Source organism: Scyliorhinus torazame, chromosome 16, assembly GCF_047496885.1.
Source record: "Scyliorhinus torazame isolate Kashiwa2021f chromosome 16, sScyTor2.1, whole genome shotgun sequence".
Lineage (NCBI taxonomy): Eukaryota > Metazoa > Chordata > Chondrichthyes > Carcharhiniformes > Scyliorhinidae > Scyliorhinus > Scyliorhinus torazame.
In genome coordinates, this window is record NC_092722.1 from 115,377,462 (window position 1) to 115,395,757 (window position 18,296).

Sequence of the window (18,296 nt, forward strand, 5' to 3'; positions counted from 1 at the left end):
GTCTCCTCTGGAGATTCCCAGCATCACAGATGTCAGTCTTCAGTCAATACGATTCACTCCATGTGATATCAAGAAATGGCTGAAGGCACTGGATACTGCAAAGGCTACAGGATCTGACAATATTCCGGCAATAGTACTGAAGACTTGTGCTCCAGAGCTTGCTGTGCCCCCAGTGTAGCTATAACACTGGCATCCATCTGGCAAACAGAAGATTGCCCAGGTATGTTGTGTACACAAGAAACAAGACAAATCCAACCCAACCAATTACCACCCTATCAGTTCACTGTCCATCACCAGCAAAGTGATGGAAGGAGTCATCAACAGTGCTACCATGTGGCATTTACTCAGTAATAATCTGCTCATGGACGATCAGTCACTCAGCTCCTGACCTCATTACAGTCTTGGTTCAAACATGGACAGAGGAGCTGATTGCCAGAGGTGAGGTGAGAGTGACTGCCCTTGACATCAAGGCAGCATTTGACCAAGTATGGCATGAAGGAGCGCTAGCAAAACTGGAGGCAATGGGAATTGGGGGGGTGGGGGGGATCCCTTCTGCTGGTTGGAGTAATACCTGGCACAAAGGAAGATGGTTGTGATGGTTGGACGTCAATCATCTCAGATCCAGGAATTCCCCAGGGTAGTGTCCTTGGCCCAATCATCTAACAATGACCTCCCTTCCGTTATAAGGTCAGAAGTGGGGATGTTCACAGATGACTGCACAATGTTCAGCACCATTTGCCACCGCTCAGGTAATGAAGCAGTCAATGTCCAAATGCAGCGAAACGTGGACAAAATGCAGGCTTGGGCTGACAAGTGGCAAGTTACATTTGCGCCACACAAGTGCCAGACAATGACCATCTTTGACAAGAGAGGATCTAATCGTCGCCCCTTGACATTGAATGGCAGTACCATCGCTGAATCCCCCACAATCAACATCCTGGGGATTACCATTGATCAGAAACTGAACTAGACTAGCCATATTATTATTATTTTTATTTGTTCATGGGACGTGGGTGTCTCAGGCCATACGAGCATTTATTGCCCACCCCTAATTGTCCTTGAGGGGGCAGTTAATAGTCAACCACATTGCTGTGGGCCTGGTGTCACATATAGGTTAGACCTGGTGAGGATGGCTGATTTCCTTCCTTAAAGGACATTAGTAAACCAGATGGGGTTTTACAACAATCGACAATGGTTCATGTTCATCATTAGACTGTAATTCCAGATTTTTATTGAATTCAAATTTCACCACCTGCAGTGGAGGAATTTGAACCTGGGTCACCAGAGCAATTCTCTGGGTCTCTGGTTTACTAGTCCAGTAATAATACCACTACACCACCTCCTGCCCCCTCATACTGTGGCTACAAGGGCAGGTCAAAGGCTAGGAATCCTAAAGGTAAATAACTAATTTCCTAACCTCCCCGCAAAGCTTGTCCAGCATCTCAAAAGTAAAGTTACCATAGTCCTAGATGACCATGGGCTGCTTTCCCCTTTGAGGGGGGAGAGCTGACTTATGGTGATTTAACCTGAGGATGAGCACACCTCGGGCAAGGTCGCGAAGACGGGCCTTCATGAGTAACCTCAGCCAGTCTGGGAATTAACCCCTGCTGTTGGCATGGCTCTGCATCACAAGCCAGCTGCCCAACCACATTTACAAAGCACATGTCAGGAGTGTTAAGGAATACTTTCCTGGATGAGCGCAGCTCCAACAACACTCAAGAAGCTTAACACCATTCAGGACAAAGCAGCCCGTTTGATTGCTACCCCTTCCACAAACACTCAGTCCCTCAACCACTGACGAACAGTGGCAGCTATGTACATCATCTACAAGATGCACTGCAGTAACTCGGCAAGGTTTCTTTGGCAACACCTTCCAAACCCATGACTACTACCACCTAGAAGATAAGAGCAGCAGATATCTGGGAATCCTACCACCTGTAGGTTCCCTTCTAAGTTACTCAGCATCCCGACTTGGCAATATATCGCCCTTTCTTCACTGTCACTGGGTCAAAATCCTGGAACTCCCTCCCTAACAACACTGGGTGTACCGACACCTCATGGACTTCAGCAGTTCAAGGAGGCAGCTCACCACCACCATCTGAAGGGCAGCTAAGATGGGCAATAAACACTGGCCAAGCCAGTGGCGTCCACATCTCGCAAATGAATTCAAAATAGTTGAATTCATTACCCCTTTAATACAATGGCATTACCATCACTAAATCCCCCACAATCAACATCCTGGGAATTACCATTGAACATCAACTGAACTGGACTAGCCAGATAAATACTGTGGTTAAAAGCACAGCTTGCAGGTGCTTGAACAGAAAGCTGTCAGATATTTTCCTCCCTTAATTGGATTTTACAATCAGTACATCAGATGCAGGGAGGCTTAGAAGCACTCTACCTTTGTGGAGTATGGTAAAGATTTGGCAATGCAGTCATATGAAATGCCTATACAAGGATCAGGGGAACTCCAGTGGATTGACAAAGTCATTTGGATGAGAATGAGGAGGGTTCATGAGCACAAGAGGGCATCCCCATGGTTGCAGAAGGTGTTAGCCAGTCCAAAGGGTAAACTATCGGAGGCTCAGCTTTGTGGAGGTATTCGGTCACCAATGTCTTCCAGGCAGGTTGTGGTAGAGCGATGTGGTATGCTGAAGGAGGAGTGCGCCATTTGAAAAGTGATGGACACCCAATGATTGTATTTATTTTAGTTTTTTTCAAATTTCAAGTACCCAATTCTTTTTCCAATTAAGGGACAATTTTAATATGGCCAATTCACCTACCCTGCAACCCAATGCTTGTAGCATTAAAGGTAACATTGGGAACCTTTTTGAATGGGGTTCATTCAACGGATCGTTTGAAGATCTGTGAGACATTTCTAAATCAACAGGGCTTGGCTACATAAGGGAGGTCACAAAGGTTATACACTGTCAAGCATGCAAATTGTAGCACAATCAATCACTCACGAGATGAGAAGAGATTAAGTCAATCGATGGCTTTATTATGCAGACTTGTTCCCCAGCAGCTCGGTTACAGAATGCGGCTGCTGGGAGAACCCGGGTTCTTATATTCTGCCTTACTGGGTGGAGCCAGCAGGCATCAGATCCAATCAGGACCCAGTGTCTGTCCACCAATAGCCTCTCGGCATCACTGGGTACCGTACTACCCCTAATACATACCACCACATTCACCCCTTGTTAAAAAAGAACCCGGCGGGGTGGTGGGTCGCATGGTGGTAGGGGTTTACAAGGTTGGTACTGGGATTCCATTAACACAGTGGCTATGCATCGATATCAACTGTTAACTATTTACAATGCCGCTTTTACTGGGCTACTGAATTATTTACAGATCTTGCTTTGTCACGCAGATCCAATGAGTCGAGTGGGTGCCCTGGTCGTCCTTGCCGATCGTCTCAGCTCCGGTGGTGGTGCAGGCACTGGCTCGGGCACTGTCGTCTCTGGGAGCGTTGCGATGTTTGTTCCTGTTTCACTACTCCTAGGCGGGCACGGGAGGAGGACCGATCCACCCGGGAAGGGAGTGGCTGTGGGGTCCGCCGGCGGGAGGGAGGGGGTGATTGGTGTTAGGGGGGTGTGGGGAGCTCCGGCGGGCGGCAGGTCCCGCAGGGAGACCGTGTCCCGTCGGCCGTCGTGATATGCCACGTAGGCGTATTGGGGGTTCGCATGGAGAAGATGAACCCTCTTGAACAACAGGTCCGATTTGTGCGCCCGCCCATGCTTTCAGAGCAAGATGGGTCCTGGGGCTGAAGTCATGTCGTGGCTGGGGATGACGAAAGGGAAACGGGAGTATTCGTCAACCACGTTTAGGAAGTACGTGTTGCGATCGGTGGAGGGGAGGGGCCCTTTAAAGTCCAGACTGAGGCGCTCAAAGGGATGGGAAGCCTTTATCAGGTGCGCTCTATCTAGTCTGAAATAGTACGGCTTGCACTCTGCGCAGTTTCTGGTGGCTGTTCGGACCTCCTCAACGGAGTAGGGGAGGATGTGAGTCTTCACAAAGTGGTAGAACCGAGTGACCCCCGGGTGGCAGAGGTCCTCGTGGAGGGCTTGGAGACAGCCCACTTGTGTGTTGGCACATGTGCCGTGGGATAGGGCATCGGACGGCTCGTTCAGCTTTCCGGGATGATACAAGATCTCATAATTATATGTGGAGTGTTCGATCCTACACCGCAAGATCTTGTTGTTCTTGATCTTGCCTCGCTGCGCATTATCGGACATGAAGGCTAGCGACCGTTGGTCTGTGAGGAGAGTGAATCTCCTGCCGGCCAGGTAACGCCTCCAATGCCGAACAGCTTCTACTATGGCCTGGGCTTCCTTTTCCACTGAGGAGTGGCGGATCTTTGGGGCGTGTAGGGTACGGGAGAAAAAGGCCACGGGTCTGCCCGCTTGGTTGAGAGTGGCCGCCAGGGCTTCGTCGGATGCGTCGCTCTCGACTTGGAAGAGGAGGGACTCGTCGATTGCGTGCATCGTGGCCTTTGCGATATCCGCTTTGATGCGGCTAAAGGCCTGGCGGGCCTCTGTTGACAGGGGAAAGACAGTGGACTGAATTAGCGGGCGGGCCTTGTCCGCGTAGTTGGGGACCCACTGGGCGTAATAAGAGAAAAAGCCCAAGCAGCGTTTCAGGGCTTTGGAACAGTGAGGGAGGGGGAACTCCATAAGGGGGCAAATGCGTTCAGGATCAGGGCCTATCACTCCATTACGCACTACATAGCCAAGGATGGCTAGACGATCGGTGCTAAACACACATTTTCCCCTGTTGAAGGTGAGGTTCAGGTATTAGCAGTCCGGAGGAATTTGCGGAGGTTGGCGTCGTGGTCCTGCTGGTCATGGCCGCAGATGGTGACGTTGTCGAGGTATGGGAACGTGGCCCGTAAACCGTGCTGGTCAACCATTCGGTCCATCTCCCGTTGGAAGACCGAGACTCCGTTAGTGACGCCGAATGGAACCCTTAAAAAGTGGTAGAGCTGCCCGTCTGCTTCGAAGGCAGTGTACTTGCGGTCGCTCGGGCGGATGGGGAGCTGATGATATGCGGACTTAAGGTCCACGGTGGAAAAGACCTTGTACTGTGCAATCCGATTGACTATGTCGGATATGCGGGAGAGAGGGTGCGCATCTAGCTGTGTGTACCTATTGATGGTTTGACTATAGTCTACGACCATCCTCTGCTTCTCCCCGGTCTTTACAACTACCACCTGAGCTCTCCAGGGACTATTGCTGGCCTGGATTATGCCTTCCTTCAGCAGCAGCTGGACTCCAGACCGCATAAATGTTCGGTCCTGGGCGCTGTACCGTCTGCTCCTAGTGGCGACGGGTTTGTAATCCGGGGTGAGGTTCACAAACAAGGAAGGCGGTTCAACCTTGAGGGTCGCGAGGCTGCAGATAGTAAGTGGGGGCATAGGGCCGCCGAATTGAAACATTAAACTCTGAAGGTTACATTGAAAATCTAACCCCAGGAGAGTGGGAGCGCAGAGGTGGGGGAGGACATAAAGTCAGTAATTCTTAATCTCTCTCCCCTGCACCGTTAGATTCGCGATGCAGAACCCTTTGATTTCCACGGAATGGGATCCCGCTGCCAGGGTACTCGGGTGGATTAAAAGAAAACAGCGTCTTACCGTATCCGGATGGATAAAGCTTTCCATGGTCCCAGAGCCGATCAGACATGGTGTTTCGTACCCGTTAACCAGCACCATCGTCGTTGCCGTTTGGAGCATCCAGGACCGCGACTGATCCAGGGTCACCGAAGCCAGTCGCGGTTGCTGCATTGGGGTGTTTTCTTCAGGCCCCGTGGGGCCGTCCATGCTGGGGTCCTTGGCTGTCAGCCAAGATAGCGGCGTCCACAGATCGCACGCGGTCGGGGGCGGACAAAATGGCGGCGCCCATGAATCGCACGCAGCCGGCGGGGCACAAGATGGCGGCGCTCATCCCCCCCGCATGGAGTCCGGGACCCAAAATGGCGGCGCCCGTTGGCCGGACATGGATCATTGGGGGGGGGGGTTGAGTCTGTGATCCCAGTTCTCCCCCGGAGATTGCGGCGACCCCCCGGGACTGGCACACCGCTGCATAGTGCCCTTTCTTTCCGCAACTTTTACAGATGGCCGAACGGGTCGGGCAGCGCTGCCGGGGGTGTGTCGATTGCCCGCAAAAGTAGCAGCGGGGGCTCCCGGGTGGTCTGGTGCTCTGGCCGCGCAGGCTTGCGGGCAAATAGGGGGTGCCGGGGAGTCGGTCGCGGCGGGGGTCCACGGAGCACAAGGGGCTGCCGCGCGGTCGGGGGCATAAACGCGGGCATTCTGTGATGCCACATCGAGGGAGGCTGCAAGGGCCCGTGCCTTCGTGAGCCCCAACGAGTCTGTTTCCAGCAGTCGCTGGCGAATTTGGGATGAGGTCATACCTGCTACGAAAGCATCCCTGATTTGGAGTTCCGTATGCTCGTTAACCATCACCGGTGGGCAGTTGCAGCTCCTTCCCAATATTAGCAGCGCGCTGTAGAACTCGTCCAGCGATACTCCGGGGATTTGCCGTCTCATCGCGAGTTGGTGGCGTGCGTAGACCTGGTTTACAGGCCGAATGTAGATCCCTCTCAGCATGGTGAGCGCCGTCGGGAAATCCTCCGAGTCTTCGATGAGCGTGTAGATCTCCGGACTCACCCTAGAATGCAGGACCTGCATTTTCTGGTCTTCTGTAGGTCTGCCGGGGGCCGTTCGGAGGTATCCCTCAAAGCACGCTAGCCAGTATTTAAAAGTGGCCACTGAGTTTGCTGCACGGGGGCTGATTTGCAGACACTCCGGGGCGATCCGGAGCTCCATAGTCCTTTAAAGTGTGCCTAATAAATTGTAGCACAATCAATCACTCACGAGGCGAGAAGAGATGAAGTCAATTGATGGCTTTATTACGCAGACTTGTTCCCCAGCAGCTCGGTTACAGAATGCGGCTGCTAGGAGAACCCGGGTTCTTATACTCCGCCTTACTGGCAGGAGGGAGATCCAATCAGGACCCAGTGTCTGTCCACCAATAGCCTCGCGGCATCACTGGGTACTGTACTACCCCTAATACATACCACCACACAAATGTATCAAGTTCTCAACCAATCAGGTTGAGATGGTCGTTAGCTTTGGGGTCATGGCTGGATTTCCCCAGGTGTCGGGAGATTCATTGACTACTTATTCACTTATGTGACAATATAAATGCAGCGTTCACCCATCATTGACCATTAGGCTCGGGTGCACATGACTCGGCACATCAATGTGAACGTTGGCCTCCTCTACCACCTGGCCTAACAATTCATAGGCTTCCACTTTTCTAAACACTACTCACCTTTCCAGACTGCGCCAGCTCATAACATTTCTTCTTCCACTGGATCCAGGTTCTTGCAATCCTCACTTTGCTGGCTGCTTATAATTTGTACCGCCCTCAGCCATGTCTTTACTGCAGGCTTGCTGGGCTCCACTCTCCCATCTGCTGGAAACATGAAATTTCTCCTTTGTCTTACTGCCTGGAGGAGAAGCTCCAGAGAGTTTTCAGTGAATCATAGCTTGACCTTCCTGCTGATGAATCCATTCCTCCATTGATGTAAACTCTCTCTTTGTATCCAGCCTGATTGCTGTAGATATGCCTTTAAAAATGGCACCTCTCAGTGAACAATATGACTCTCCCACCATTTTTAATTGGCCGCCACCCCTGCCTGCATGTCCTTAACTGGCTTTTCTTTGTGAAATAGCCAAGCAAGTCCAGCCATGGACCCAATGTAATCCCCAATGTCGAGCTACTCACCCAATCAGTAAAATCCCAGGCTTTTGCAATTGTGTATATAAGACATGCAATATGATCAAGTATCAGTCAACATAATTCAAAACCACCTTCGATGAAATTAATATATTGATGTTTACAGCTGGTACTCTCATGTAATGGGGATAACATTATGATCAAGGTTTTATGAACCCAATCTTCTCAGCTCTAACAATCATGTACCAATTATCCAATATTATCAACACACCCCTTTTCTGTTCAGCTTTAATTCTTCACATGGAGATTTGTCCTTTTTGTAGAGAGTAGATTAATCAACAAAATATGAAAATGAGAATATTGGATTATAGCTGGAGACCTCAAATTTCATATTGCTATCAAATGTGATGCATAGGTAAGTAAAAGGTTTTTTTTTTTGGGGGGGGGGGGAAATGAGCTTGAAGAGAAGCAACAAATATTCCAGTTAAACTAAGGAAGTCAATGGTTTAATGATCTGAAAACCATATGTAAACATTTATTTATGCGACTGATATTTATCCACCTTCAATAGACAAGGTAACGCTAATTGTTATTTATTTTCTCAGAACCAACTTTTAAAAATCAATTACTTCACAGTCTCCGGAGAAATCTCTTCCAAAGCTCTTTGCAATTTTTTTTGCCGAGATGTTCTTCCATATTTCCATATGACAATTCTGGCCGCACTTGCAACTTTGGCACCTTTAAATCCAAAGTGGAATTTCTTGAACAATGGCATGAAAATTCTGCATGGGTAAACAAAACATTGTCCACGTGTCATTCATCGCAATTCTTTTGTCACAATTTGATGCATATTTAAGTCACCTAATATGTATAATTGTATGCTTTTACTTACTTCATTGCGGGTGCATAAAACAACAAATCAGTAGGTAGAGAACTTCAAATGAATGAATCAATAGGAACGAAGTAGAAAGGGTCGAGAGCTTCAAGTTTTTAGGTGTCCAGATCACCAACAACCTGTCCTGGTCCTTCCATGCCGACACTATAGTTAAGAAAGCCCACCAATGACTCTACTTTCTTAGAAGACTAAGGAAATTTGGCATGTCACCTACGACATTCACCAACTTCTACAGATGCACCGTAGAAAGCATTCTTTCTGATTATATCACAGCTTGGTATGGATCCTGCTCTGCCCAAGACTGCAGGAAACTACAAACGGTCGTGAATGTAGCCCAATCCATCACGCAAACCAGCCTCCCATCCATTGACTCTGTCTACAATTTCCATTGACTCAGAAAGGCAGCCAGCATAATTAAGGACCCCATGCAGCCCAGCCACACACTGTTCCACCTTCTTCCGTCAGGAAAACGATACCAAGGTTTGAGGTCACGTGCCAACCGACTCAGGAACAGCTTCTTCCGTACTGCCAACAGACTTTTGAATGGACCTACCTCGTATTAAGTTGATGTTTTCTCTACACCTTGCTATAACTGTAACATTATATTCTGCAGTCTCTCCTTCCTTCCCTATGTACGGTATGCATTGTTTGTACAGCATGCAAGAAACAATACTTTTCACTGTATACTAATACATGTGACAATAATAAATCAAATCAAATCAAACCCATGGAAATTGGGCACATAAACTGCCATGAAAAACTGTTAAGGGCATTTTGAAGCTGTGGTGGTATGTATTAGGGGTAATAAGGTACACCACGTGTCGACAGGCTATTGGTGGAGGGATGCCAGGTCCTGATAGGATCTGCCACCTACTGGACTCCACCCAGAAATGCCGGTATAAGAACCCAGCTTTTCCCTCCATTTCCCTCAGCAGCTGCATTCTGTAACCACGCTGCTGGGGATAAAGTTCTGCTTAATAAAGCCTTCAATTGACATTACCTCAACCTGCCTCGCGTCATATTGACGGTACTACCGAAGCACAGTAAAATCTAAATGAAAAAAAAAAGAAAAGTATTCACATTGCAGAGTATTTTTCTGGAAAACCTGTCGGCTGCCATCTTGAATTCCCATTTACCGAGAATAACATATTATTGAAGATTGCATAAAATTCAACATTTCCTGTGCATGAAATTGTTTTCCATTGGAGACTTGTGCTTCTCCAATAAGCCATTGGGGATGCGTGGGTGTTGGCGGTGGCTTGGGGCAAGCCAGAAGGAACAGTGCAGGGAGGTGGATGTAATGGAGCATCTGATTCAACCTGCTTCACTTTTAAATTGCAGGTGCTGAGGTCACCTATATAAAGTTGGTGTGGGTGCTCCCTCTATTGGGCCCCAAAGACTACCATTTTAATGTTGGTCAGGTGGGGAAAACTGGCCGCACTTTTCCTAGCAGTCTGAAGATTGTGCGCGGAGGGATCAGTGAGAGATAAGGCACATCCTGGTAAGTCTGTTGCTTTTTTTTGTGGGGGCTGGAATGGTGTTCATGTTTGAGTTCCTGAATGGTCAAAGTCTACCCTTCGCTGGGTAGCACGGTAGCACAGTGGTTAGCACAGTTGCTTCACAGCTCCAGGGTCCCAGGTTCAATTCTCGTCTTGGGTCACTGCCTGTGCGGAGTCTGCACATTCTCCCCATGTCTATCCGGGTTTCCTTTGGGTGCTTTGGTTTCCTCCCACAGTCCAAAGATGTGAAGGTTAGGTGGATTGGCCATGATAAAGTGCCCTTAGTGTCCAAAAAGTTTAGGCGGGGTTACTGGTTTACGGGGATCGGGTGGAGGTGTGGGTTTAAGTTGGGTGCTCTTTCCAATAGCCGGTGCAGACTCGATGGGCCAAATAGCCTCCTTGTGCACTGTAGGTTCTATGATTCTATGATTCACCTTAAGGCCGACTGAGCTCTGTGCTTTTACTTCCTATTGCCTTTCTTATGACACAGCCTGTGATCATGTTGAATCATTGCATACCCATATAACTTATTTTATTTTTTGACAAGTTTGCTCGGTGATGTATATATTTTCCAGCACCTCATCCAATTCCTTATCTGATAATTCCTATTGGTAAGTTTCACATTTATCAAGACTGGTGATTTTAAGAACAACTTACGAAGTGTAAAATTTGAGTTAAATATTGTAAGACTGGAGATGCAGTTCAAAACATCATCAGCACTCTCAACTTCATTTCTGTCTGATGTTTTAGTTTCACAAAATGATGTTACAGTTCTATGCAGCAATTTGACTTTTGGCTTCAAGTATCAGAGAGAGTTAAACTTGGGCTGAATTCTCTGGCCGTTGTGATTCACTTTTCCCGGCCATGGGTGGCGTGGGGTGGTTTCAGTGGGAAATACCATTGACAAGAAACCAGAAGAGGGAATCCCGCCGTCAGTGAATTGCGTGCCGCTGGCAAACACACGGCTGGGGGACAGGAGAATCTCACCCTTGCTCTTCAAAGAGAACTCCACTTTTTTGAAAGACACACGTTTGATAGTTTTATCAACAATTAATTCTTGTCTGTGAGGTTGTGATGCAATGGCAAAAAATTTAGATTACCTGCCCTTCGCCAAGCAGAATCAATTTGTTTAATGTACTTTTGTAACATCAGTGTTTGTTTATTTAACATTTCTGAAGCACTTGTGTTTTCTTTTAATGGAAACTTTGGAGGTTCCACTTCAGCCTGAATAATTTTGACCTGAATATAAGCTTTATGAAGCTGTAGTTGTCAAAGCTGACCTGGATATGGTTCACCTCTAACGCATAAATTAGATTTAGTATTTTATCCCCAATGTTTATACTGGTAAGGGATTAGTCATGGGGATTAATGAATGTGACCTTGACATTCTATTTATTCCAAGTTCTTGTTTACATTCTTGGCCACAATTTCGATTGCATCCAAATTGGGGCAGCTGCTAATGAGGCCATGGCAGTACCTAGACTAATTTGTCTGCCATCCCAATTAGCATGGTATCAGCAATCTGTGGCCACCAGTAGCAGCCTTTGAAGTAGCTTGCCGATTACAAGGGTGGAGTGAATTTGGCCTGCATTTCAGGTGAGCCTGCGACAGTGAGACATTCAGAAGGTGTTGGTGATAAGCGGGGCAGAGAGCACCCATATGGTTTTAATGTGGAAGAAGAAGGACTCCTCTTGCCGCCTGCTCCTCTTCGCTACACACTTGGGTAAGTAAGAAACTACAGACTTGTCTTATGTGTGACAATCTACAGAAGTACGTTTCGGTGCTGGTTTGGCTGCTTGTGCGCCCGAGAAAATTGATTACATTGTATTCTGTCACAGATTACAGAAACGTGCCTGAAACAGTCAAATGCATTGGAAGACTACAGTGTGATGGACACTGCTGTGATATGGTATGGTGTGTAGGGCAATTCCAGTGCAAACTGCATGCTCTGTTAGGCCCTGTAGTATCTAATTTGTTTTTTGAGCAGTTTGGCAGGATACTGGGATGGCATGGTGGCACAGTGGTTAGCACTACTGCCTCACAGCTCCAGGGACCCGGGTTCAATTCTGTCCTCAGGTGACTGTCTGTGTGGAGTTTGCACATTCTCCCCGTGTCTGCATGGGTTTCCTCCAGGTGCTGCTTTTTCCTCCCGCAGTCCAAAGATGTGCAGGTTAGGTGAATTGGCCATGCTAAATTGCCCCTTGGGGTTCCGGGAATAGGGTGGGATATTGGGTCTAAGTGAGGTGCTCTTTCAGAGGATCAGTGCAGACTCGATAGGCCGCAAGGCCTCCTTCTGCACTGTAGGGGTTTGGGGGAGGGGGGCATAACTTATGTATTGGGGTAGTAGTAGGACATTTTGAACCTGCCTCTCAAAAGGTTCCCTTGTTTGGAGAGATTGGCTTCGTTTATTGTCACGTGTCCCGAGGTACAGTGAAAAGTATTGTTTTGTATACAGTTCAGACAGATCATTCCATACATGAAAAGAAAATACATAGGGCAAACATAAAATACGCAATGTAAATACATAGACACAAGCATCGGGTGAAGCAAACAGGGCTGTATTACTACTCAGTAGAGAAGATGTGTGAAGAGATCCGATCAGTCTATAAGAGGGTTATTTAGGAGTCTGGTAGCAGCAGGGAAGAAGCTGTTTTTGAATCTGTTAGTGCATGTTCTCAAGACTTTTGTATCGCCTGCCCGATTAAAGAAATTGGAAGAATGAGTAAGCCGGGTGGGAGGGATCTTTGATGATGCTGCCCACTTTCCCAAGGCAGGGGGAGGTGTAGACGGAGTCAATGGATGGGAGGCGGTTTGTTTGATGGACTAGGCGGCGTTCACGGCTCTCTGTCGTTTCTTATCGACCTGGGCCCTGCAGTTGTCATACCAGGCTGTGATTCAGCCAGATAGGATGCCTTCTATTGTGCACCTGTAAAAGTTGGTAAGAGTCAATGTGGACATGCCGAATTTCCTTAGTTTCCTCAGAAAATACAGGCGCTGTTGTGCAGACTGTGTTTTATGACCATAGTCTGAGATGCCGTGAACCATGACTCTGAAAAGCTGGTCTGACTTTGCAAAACAATGGAGCCGGCCAGGTCAGAGGTGCGGAGACCTGCAGCAACCCACAGTCTTAACCCGCACTTGTGAAAATAAACCCCAGTATTGGACAGAATCCTGGAATAACATTCTGGACGCCATTTTCACCCCACAAAGGATTACCCCTCAACTCCATGATGATCAGTTGTTGAAAGGTTATCAAATTTGTGGTGAAACTCGCTTTTGGGGCAGTGGGAAACATGCAATCGTGAATTTGGAGCTTGTTTTACATCCATCTGATTTGCTTCCAAAATGGAGTAGGTTGATTTGCTACTCTCCGTTGTGTGCTACCATCCAGGAATAATTTCTTTCCCTCTGACTGAGTGCTATGTCTGATTTGCAAAGTGATTGATGTTCACACTTTGTACCAAAGATGAGAGTGCACCTTTCCTTAACACGGATAGCCCTCATCTCAGTGAGCGCAAAATTGAAAAAGAAAAATGAGGAAAAATCCATTAAGCCAATCATACCAATTACTTTCATATATTACAAACAGTTTTTTCTACTATGGATTTTCTTCCAGCTCTCAACCTCATGAGATGGAACTTACCACCCACAAGTATCACACAAGTTCCAAGAAGGTAAGACATTTAACATTTTTCATTTACCTGAAGGGAATTGAACAAAATTCTATATGTCGATTCAACCACAAAATCAGGGTATGCTGTGAGTGGCTGTGATTGACACGGCACAGGCTACTGTGAATTGCGATTGTGTAAATTTGATTGTGTCAAGTGGTCGCCTAGCCCAGTGGTACCCTGTTATCTTTCCATCTGAAGGCTGTGGATTAATGCCCTAATCTAGGACTTGAAACACATAGGGGGAGCTGATTTTGATCGGCTCCAATAACAGGCAGAAGGATTGCGATGCAAGATTATCCTACGGCCCATTCAATGCAGTCCAGTATACCAACTACTTGTTACCTGTTCATTTAAATGATCACTATGAGCAGTCGAGCTAACCATGCTGTTCATTGGCTCCATGCATCAGCCCAAAATCATAACTTGTTGCACCAGCTGCACTGGATCCATCCTGGCTTTGATCAGAATCCTGCGAGGGTTGAGAGAGAGAGTCAAGTTGGTATCGCAGTTACTGATCAGCATTGTCTCCCCTGACCCATTGGCCTTATTGACTTGGCAGCTGCCTAATCAAGATCATTGCCGGCAGCAATCACACATTCACAGTTCAGGTGCCCTCCATCTCCAGAATGACTTTGCCCACTTAGACTTCTAGTCTTCAGACTGGATTTCCCCTCCCTCAAACTCGTGACCATTGGGGTTCTTTTGGGAGGGTAATGTGTTTGATGATCTCGGCTGGCTGAGGGCAACTGGAGAGCGATGTCCGTCTTGTAGGTGGATTGGGGGGGGGGGGGGGAGTGAGGGTCCTGACTGGCAGGCTTTGGGGATCCAGGAGAGAAGTGACACCTTTGCCATTTGTTCACGTGCCACCAAGTGAGAACTCTGACACCAGAGTTTGAATTATTTTGGGTTCCAACAAATTACACTAAAGTAAACAAATTGAGGGGCAAATTAAAAGGAGCCATTCCTTAAAAAGGCACTGCCCTAAACAAAAACAAAGAGCAAAGGAAACTTAAGAACTTAAACCGAAAGGTCATTCAAAGGTTCGATTAAGCACCCCATACCCTACGGTGCTCACAAAGAGCATTTCCCTGAAGCAGCTAGGGTTGTGGGGCTCCCAGCTCCTGAGGAAGAGTTCGGGGCATGGGGCCAATGTGAAATTCCGTCCGAGCAGGGGTCCACTCAGACGGTAGACTACCGCACACCTGCACATCCGTGAGACCTTTTGCGGTCACGGATGGCATCCGCCCTGAACTTGATGGAAGTTGTCATGGATGGTTCGGCCCGGACCATGTAGGGCTGGTCAGGGTGGATCATGTGGTGAAGCACGGTGCCAAATTGGCAAAGATTTTATGGTCCGTGCTGAGGAGGGAGACCGGTCGCCAGCATTATGGGCCAGAGAACACCAAAGTACACCATGGAGTTCACCTGACCCACAACCTTTAATAGATTTTGGTTATGGGAAGCACAGGCCCACTTTACAGGTGTGATGCAACAGAGAACCAGAAGTATTTTTAAACAAAAACAATATTTATTCTATGAATCCAGTTAACATTTTATAAACACACAGTAAACAGTTTATCAACTACCAACCCTGACCATCCCCCCAAAAGATACATTACACTATAGATAACCGTTAATAACTTACCAAACAACATCCATAAGTTAAACACTTTTTAAATAAAGACAGCAGGTTTAAATTCTCTACAGAAACAGGTATTACTTTGAAATCATCAAGTGATTTGGAGACATTCTTTAGATTGCAGAGAGAGATCATAACATCTTCTTGCTGTGAATGCAGCTCTCTAACTCTGAAAACGAAACTAAACACACTGCTGCTACCAGCTCAAAAACGCAAGTAAAAGCCAGACAGACAGCCCAGCTCCACCCACACACTGACAGCACTGCAGCTATTTGATAAATACCCATTTCTTAAAGGCACATCCACCTGACACCAGTTTTTCAGGAGGTGGAGATCCCATTTGGGCAGCAGGTAATAGTGGCCCTGTACCACGAAAGGGGCATCTCCCCAGTTGCAATACTTTCCCCAGAACGTCCCCTGCTGTGGTTGCTTTTGCTTTCAGGGACTCAGCCACCCAGCCTATCTAGTCTGGCTTCATGGCTCTCATCACATCCTATCCCCTACGCCAGACCCTGCCGCCCCAGACCCCCTTGCACAGACCACATACTCACACAAGTTTACAGCACAGATTGCCGACTCACACATCTCTAAATCTGACATCATCCTGCTGATCCTGCAACTGACCCTGCAAGCTTTCTGCACCTTCATTCCCATGAAAATACCATTTTCAGTGCTTCCTCAGATATTCTATCCAAAGATAGCTTCTGGTCTTCACTTGTTACATGTGTCTCTTCACCCAGGTAACAGTTTGTCAATGCAACATACTGGCTCTGACCGATGTGCATCATTGTTATTTCCCATTGGATCACTGTCCTCATTCCTATTATCTCCTGTCCATTTTGTGTTTATTATAAGGTTATATGTATTCTAATAACTGCGAACCAAGTCTGTTATTTACTTGAGTTTTCCACACATCTATTTCCAAACTCGTTTTCACTGTTACTCTTGACCCAAGCTTATCACATCTATTTCCACTTTTCCCACTACTTTTTTCTAAAATTTCCTTTTCCTTTACAACCCTTAGATTCCTCCCTTCCATCATTTATGTCTCCTTTTACATCCCTTTTTGGGCACTGTGCTGTCCCAATTCCCTGTGCCGACCCTTCAGCACTCTTCAGGCTTCCTGCTCTCTTGGCACTCTCCTCGGCTTGGCTCCTTAGAGATACCTTCAGCTTCCCTCTGTGACTCTCCTGACATCCCCTGAAGGGCTCATCATGGTATTTGGTGCTTGCTCATTCAAATTCCAATTACTCTGCCCAACATTCTGCCCAATCTACTCACCGGAGGCTAGTCTTGCTAATCTTCTCGCATCAAACTCACTCCTCCCACTGTTGTCCCTAAGGACCCTGCCAGTGACTCAGCTCTCACATTTCCCTCCAGAACGGCAGTTCACTTGTGAACAAAGTTCTTGCCTTCCATGAACGTATTATGGAGAGTGCGTCACCTTCATAGCCTTAATGAAAACCTGGGAGGTGACATCTGCCCCCTCCCCCCTTTCTCCCCGAATAAGCCACTCACCCTAGCCATCCCATCTATCAGTTGCCATGTCAAGACCAGTTGTGTAGCAGTGTACACCTTTCGCCAAACCACACTGTGGTTTTTTTTTTTGAAAGTACCCAATTTTCTTTTCGAATTAAGGGGCAATTTAGTGTGGCCAATCTGCCTACCCTGTCCATCTTTGGCTTGTGCGGGTGACACCCATGCAGACGCAGGGAAAACATGCAAACGCCACATGGACAGTGACCCGGGGCTAGATCAAACTCGGGTCCTCGGCTCCATGAGGCATGACCGTGCTGCCCTCTCACCATGGCTTTTAAACATTTCACTTAGTTCAATCCTCTCACGCCTCTCATTCAAAAACCCTTATTTTCTCGTACCTATCTTTTCTTCTTTTAGAGCTCTCTCCCCAAAAGCAGTTCCAACCCACAGTGCCACACCCTCCACCATAAGCAGGTCAAGGAGGCAGGTCCCAAATCCACCCCAGCCAGAATGGCGATCAGCTCATGCTGTTGGTACTAATCTGATCTACACTGATTGCCCAGTCAACTGAGCCCAAGAAGGAGACAGAGTTGTTTGGCAACATGCATTTCAACATGCATTTTGTATCCTGGAGCTGTGAATAGTGATGGGGGAGGATTCAATTTTCTTCCATCATGTGGTTGACCAGGAACCTCACGTGCTCTTATCACCAGTCGTTTGTATTTGTTGGAAGAATTTACAAGTTTATACTCAAATCTGTTTGGCTGCATTATGAATGCCCCAAGTTCTGGAGTGGTAATTGAACCTGGATTGTCTGGCTCAAAAGCAGGGACACTACCCAAAGTGACACAAGAGCTCCTTAACACCTGCCTAAGTATGATTGAAGGCTTTCTCACCGAGATATTTTCACAGTTTTCCTCCCTCCGTATCTATACCAAACGACTTTTCATCCTTGGCAATTTAAAACTGCATCTCAACTCATCATGCCCTCACACCTTTGGGTTCACTGCCCTCTTAACATTCCTTAATCTCTCCTTCATATAAAATCCCCAACCCAAATTCACAAACACCCCTAACCTTGCCACCTTACGTGGTCCTACTAATCCCATCATATCAATCATAGATAAGGCCATTACTGATAACTTCCCCATAGAACAATCCATCATATTCTCCTTCCAGGCTCCAAATCCTCCTACTTCTGAACCTGCCCCTGGATAAACTCTGACCCCAATTCACTTACAACTGGACTCTCAAAGTACCAACAGTCTAGCCTATGGCTCTCCGTTCACCATGACATTTCTGCAGCTACTGATTTGTCGAACCACATTCTTTTCTCCACCTAGCCCCCAGTTATACTATTACTCTCTCTCACCT

The 18,296-nt window shown here is 47.4% G+C and overlaps 1 protein-coding gene across 1 annotated transcript in view; it reads left to right on the top strand.

Moving 5' to 3' along the window:
• The window catches only part of pcdh15b (protocadherin-related 15b), a 2,356,722-nt gene that overhangs the window by 68,759 nt on the left and 2,269,667 nt on the right, over positions 1-18,296 (top strand). Inside the window, exons 2-3 of the mRNA XM_072478931.1 lie at positions 11,727-11,853; positions 13,747-13,804. The gene's annotated coding sequence lies outside the window, so the exon portion shown is untranslated. The remainder of the gene's footprint in view (positions 1-11,726; positions 11,854-13,746; positions 13,805-18,296) is intronic.